This window comes from Notothenia rossii (genome assembly GCF_949606895.1).
Source record: "Notothenia rossii genome assembly, chromosome: 9".
In the NCBI taxonomy this organism is placed as follows: Eukaryota; Metazoa; Chordata; class Actinopteri; order Perciformes; family Nototheniidae; genus Notothenia; species Notothenia rossii.
This window is the reverse complement of record NC_136907.1, coordinates 2,932,068-2,938,067: the sequence shown is the minus strand read 5'-3', so window position 1 is coordinate 2,938,067 and position 6,000 is coordinate 2,932,068. Positions and strand designations below refer to the sequence as shown.

At 40.8% G+C, this 6,000-nt stretch overlaps 1 pseudogene across 1 annotated transcript in view; it reads left to right on the top strand.

Moving 5' to 3' along the window:
* Positions 1-2,983, top strand: part of LOC307018061 (tubulin-specific chaperone cofactor E-like protein) — an 11,166-nt pseudogene extending 8,183 nt beyond the window's left edge. Inside the window, exon 3 of the transcript XR_013810559.1 lies at positions 1-2,983. This exon is cut by the window's left edge and continues 725 nt beyond it. The product of XR_013810559.1 is annotated as a tubulin-specific chaperone cofactor E-like protein (transcript).
* Positions 2,984-6,000: the final 3,017 nt, after the last annotated feature.

Here is a 6,000-nt window from a genome sequence, read left to right as displayed (position 1 = left end):
TTGGTTGATATAACTGTTAAACTGTTTTAAAATTGGTTGAGGAAGAATAAATTAAGCACACAATACAAGCTGCTGTTTGCATTATGTAGTTACACTGTTCATTGTGTTTTCAAAAGGCCTACGCTGACCTTCCTGCACCATACTCAGCAGCTTCTAGATGTGTTCTCTTAGGCCTGCATCTTTGGAGAGTACAGTTCTGGCAATATACTCCTTAGAAGACGACACAATAACCAACATTGAACTTATATCACACAACCAAGCTGACACAAACACAGATAAGTTATGTAGGCAAACAAAAGGAAAAGTTATTATGTTTTATTTACGGTAGACTCAAAGAGGCTTTTTTAGTTTGAGCAGATTTACTCCTGAGCGTATACTTCCCCAGGACGGGAAGCTGTCTCTGCTTCTTCCCGTTACTTGGATCACTTTCTCTTTCCACATTCAATCCAACTTTATTTATATAGCACATTAAAAACAACAGTGTTGACATAAAGTGCTCCACATCAATACATATATAAAAAGCAGCATAAATACATTTAGACAAAAAACAAATGTAAAAGCACGAGGGAATAAAACCATACTTGTAGCCACAGACTGAAACACCCTCGTACACGATGTAACAACATTTAAAAACAAAACAAAATAGAAAACCCCAATTTAGAAAACAGACTGATACGTGTTATACGTGGTCTGCAAGAGCACGGGAGAACAAGAAGGTCTTTAAACACATGACTCTTGATCGTGGTGGCTACATACCCTGTGATATGTACCCACAATGCAGTGTGTTGGGGATAACGTGCAACACAGTCAGTACGCCCTAGGAGATAAGTTTAAAGTGAGTTAGGGGGCGAGGACGTAGGAAAGGAAGGAGCGTTGATGCTCGAGTTACTGCAGGTCTTGAATGGAGGAGCTCTCTCGCCTGTAGAGTGAAACGCTGAGGCCCGGTCTGCAGAGAAACCTCACACCAGCCGCTGTGTCACCTACACTTCCGCTGCGTTTGGGTTCGAAAGGGTTCAGCTAGCAGACCCCCGCCCCTCACCCATTCACCCCGATCTCTCCTTTACATCCGTCTGGGAAAAACCCGACACCTCCGAGTGTCTGCAGTTTCACAAGAGGTCGGGAACTTCTGCATCGGCTCACTTCACTGTGGATGGTTTCCAATCGAAGAATAGACAGAAGAAGGGATTCCCACCTCCTGATAAGTGACAGGTTGTCCACTGCAGCTCATAACCAGAACTTAAGAATCATGTGAAGTGGAGGAAGGAGGATTTTCTTTGATTACATTTCAACCATACAATGAAAAATCTTCTGATATATCTTTTTTAATTGATATAATCACCCTTAAAGGAGCCCCATCTGGATGCTTCTAGTTGTGCGTTTTGCCATATTTCATTTGGAAGGAAGTGAGTACAGATTTGAGAGACTTTAATGGACTCACTGTATTGTTTCAGGAGTTGAGCTATCAGCGTTCTCATTAACATAATCAGTGTTTTGTTGCCAATACGTTTTAAATGACTGACTCGCTAATTGTATATTTTTTATAAACAAATGACAATGGGCTGATTGAACACTTTAACCTGCAATAAGCATGGTAAAGTGTGTATCCACAGTTAGGTAGCTTCCTATAAAACCCAGCATTCATTGAACAAAAAGGCGGGAAAACCTCTACAAAACATATTTCGTTTTAATGTAGGAGTCTCCAATAACTTTTAGTTTCCTCTTGTAGCCCGAAGACAGGCATGTCATTTACATCGGTGACTCTAAAACTAAACGAAAATAAGTTTTGTGGATGTTTTCCCGCCATTTGTTCAATGAATGCTGGGTTTTATAGGAAGCTACCTGACTCTGGATACACACTATACCAGGGGTGTCGAACTCATTTTCATCTCGGGCCACATCCGCATTATGGTTGCAGTCAAAGGGCCGGTTGTAACTTTAAGACTATATAAATGTACATATTTAATATATATAAAATAATGTATTATATGACATGATTGCCTCTGCATTGGATTATTATCGGATAGGGTAATAACTTCATAATTAACTCTGTCTGAAAGCAGAAGTCTAGGGCAAATAATTGCAAGTCTCTTCAGTGAGAACGTCACAAAATGATTTAAAAAAGAAAAGCTAAATAAAAAGTGACATTTTGAAAAAAAAATCAAATCTGAGAAAAAAATTGTAATTTGAGATGCATTGTGGGACATGTAGTTTATGGGCAATGTGCTTCTGTAAATCGCCATGTAACCGTATAACAAACATATTATATTCTTTGCAAGCTCTTGTGGGGCCACATAAAATGAAGTCGCGGGCCGGATTTGGCCCCCGGGCCTTGAGTTTGACACCCCTGCACTATACCATGCTTATTGCAGGTTTGCAGTGTTAAATCAACCCATCGTCATTTGTTGACTACAACAATTATAAAAATGTATGTATAGTAATTCGTATGGCCATTTTCTTTTCTTTTTTAATATTGGAGTGCACCAGATTGGAGTTAGGATTTGCATCGAGATAAAATATCTTTCAGACAAATATGTTTGAGTAGTCGGTAACTGGAGATCATTTGTAAATATACTATATTATAATTGAGTGCTTACATCGAGAGCAATGGGGGGATTTGTTCTTAAGTGATATTGTGGTCCGGTGGTGGGTTGCATGTTCTTGGTATGTTTAATTTAAAATGTGTCATTTCAGGGAAACAGTGTTGATTATGGGAATGTGTCATATTTGAAAAGTTGTGCTTCTTCCCCTCTCTTTGCCCCTTCATTAATACCAAATAACAGATTATATACAGACTAAAGAGTCTAAAAGATAGTTGCTAATCTATAAAACTGTTTGCCGTGAGCTGAATAGTCCTTTATGTTAACGTTTGCTTTTCTGTCCTTTCTTTAATGCTTATCCTGATATATATTTAATGGTCTTGTTTCTTTCTTTCTTGAGATCATGTTGCCATTTCTACACCTAAGAAATAAATGATCATAAATCAGATGGTTTCACTGGTCTTACTGGTAGACAAGCTCCCTCAGGACAGCGTGAGTCAGCTGTACTCGCAGGATTTGCTTTAAATTAACGAATACCAAATGCATCTTTTGGGGTCTTTTTTAGCATTTCGTTACCGCTTTTCCAGTAAACATGTGTTCTGTGCTTTTTGTGCCAGTTCTAGTTTGTTTCGGCATTAGTTTTAAAACTAAATAGAATTCAAGCCTTTTATTGACATTTTGACATTTTAATTTTGTTTAATCCAGTTTGCTTTTCCACCAATCAGAGCCCTGTTGGATCCACATCAAGACGTCAGAGTACATAACAACAATAACAACAACGGCAGACTGGAGCTGTGTTCATGTTGCTCTTAATCTTACAAAGTCAGATTGAATTGAAGCACGATTTCTCCAACGTTTACCTGTTCTCCAGAGTGACGTGGGGGTACGTGTTAGCTTCTATAATTCAGTGGCATTTAGCCTAGCGTTTGCTAACAGCATCCACCACTGGAAAGTACGAACTCACCGTCTGACTGTCACACAAGTAACGTAGGCTACCCTGGTGCATTTGACTATTTCCCCATAAATGAATACTTTGTTCAGTTTTAAAGTACAATTGGCAACCTAGCGCCATAAATAAAGTTGATCTTGTATGACTTGGATGAGCCTAGCCACTGAAGCTAGTCTTACTTGTTGCTTTCATTGAGGCATTAGCCGTTTAGCTAGCATATTTGACTGTGTATCTTGTTCCTTCTTGTGATCGTCTTTCGATCTATCTATAGACTTTCTCTAGGTTCGCAATCAGGCACCAGTTCTGGATTGTATGAACATATAGGTTCACCTGCTGAATTACAAACAGAACAAATGAACCAAAGAAAGTGAAAACCATAAAGCAGACTCAGGCAGTAGGTACATCAGAACAGCTGAGAGGAGATAACATCTGTCCCTTCACAACAAACACTAGATACTCTTCAGTTTGTAGCTAACAGTGTAATCCTGATTGTTATCCAGGTATCTGTTTTCTTTATGTAACTGTAAGGGAATACAGTTAGCTTTTCTTTGGATCCTAATTATCCCGTTAGATGTAATTACTCACAAAACCTTTAAAAGCACCTTATGTGAGAGCTGTGTTTTACACGCTGTAGCATCGCTGCACCAGCATGTTCTGAAGCACTTCCTGAGTCCTGATGGAGAGATAAAGGTCCACGGGGGGGGGGGGGGGGGGGGCGTCACTCGTGTTACGGGCAGAAAGTGCACGTGCCCAGCATGCAGCGCTCAGTTTCACAGCCTCAATGCTTGGCCGCGGAGAAGATGGGGATCCTGCAGATCTTCTCTCTTTCTGGCAGCCGCGTTTTATATTTGAGCGTCAAAGAGTCCATTCCATACGTGTCAGGCGGAGTTGTGTTTCTGGGGCATTCCCTCTATTTCCCCCCTCCCCCTCCTCCTCCAGCAGCATGACTCTATAATCCTGTGTGCGATATCTTTGCCACCCACCCACCACCTCCACCCACCACCAGCAGGACCCTCCTCTCAGGGCTTAGGAGCTAAGGAAGGTGTTTTTTTTCACATGTTTCTGAGATTGCATCAAGGACCTGATTAAGATGTTGTTCAGGAAAAAAGCATTTTAAGATGTTATCTGGTTTTGGATAATGAAAATGCCCTTTAAGTTTAATCTTTTAATGACCACGATAGCATAACCAATAGTGTGTGAATGTTAGTTTCCCTAAGGCGTATTGCCTCTGTTCGAATGTGTGTGAATGCTGAAAGCTGAATGCTGAACTCGAGGGCTCACAAAGACTGGAAGAGTCCTTATGGCGATAACATCAAGAATATCCTTTTTCGAGTTTATTTCTTTGCATTCCAATAATCCAAAAGTACATGTTGGCCATGCTGCCCATTTGCTGGCCCTCTGATGCGCCAAGTTCACCTCCACCTGTCTCCAATTAATACCTCATCACCTCGTGCCCAAAGCTGCCTTCAAAAATTTGAGCATTAACAACTACTTTCGTTCACTTAAATAATAACACTTAAAGGTGGGGTAGGTCATTTTGGAGAAACCAGCTCGAGTGCGCTAGAATTTGAAAATACACAGCCGGAAAAAATCTGCCCCTTCCTCACAGAGCCCCTCCTCCAACACACACGAACGCGCACATGACCAATGAGGGCACGAGATCAGTTTGTGCACAGATGGAAGGCTGACAGGCAGGTAGGCCATCCAGTTACTTTAGCCGGGCCGGCTCAGATGATTGGTCGTGCTTTTTACAGAACTACAGCTTCCACTGTGGATTTTTTGTCAAAGCACTTCAGATATTCATTGCTATCGGGATGTTAAGAGCATTCCATGGAATATAACAAAAAGTGTATCTTGAGCTGGTTTCTCAAACTTACCTACCCCACCTTTAGTAATGATGCATTTACTATAAAGAAACAGCAAGAAAAATGTAAAGTATGTGTCAGAAACTTTGGGTTGTGACCAAATCTCATCGCATAAACGTCCTCCAAGTCTCCGTCATAATTTTTGCAAAACCATGACGTGTACACAGGCGCACACGCTACATTAAGATAGATGTTAGTATTGTTAATACTTGCTAGCAGACATTAGCATTTACCAAATGTATGTCTTGTAATTGCACTGTAGAGGAACCTGTGATCTAAGTGTTTTCATTCATCGCATAACTAAACCGTAGTTGTGTTTGACAATAAATCTTTGAATCTTGTTGTGTCTAAGTAAAGTCTCTCAGAGCCGCTAGCACTAACACGTCTTGTTTTGTGGCAAAGAAATCACCCACAATGGATATTGAATTTCTAGAAAGTGTACAACTTTTAACAAATACAATCCATTCGTCTCAACGTGTGGATTTCTTAGTGACCATTAAGGCCTAAGAGAGAGCCTTCCTCAAAAGTCACGGCTGTTTCCTTAGCCGATCATCGAGGTCAGACTATGGGACGGATGCATTGTATAGATCGCACCTTGCTGCATAAACAGGTCCCGTCTGTATTCTGATCTGCCCTTGATCTGCCCCAT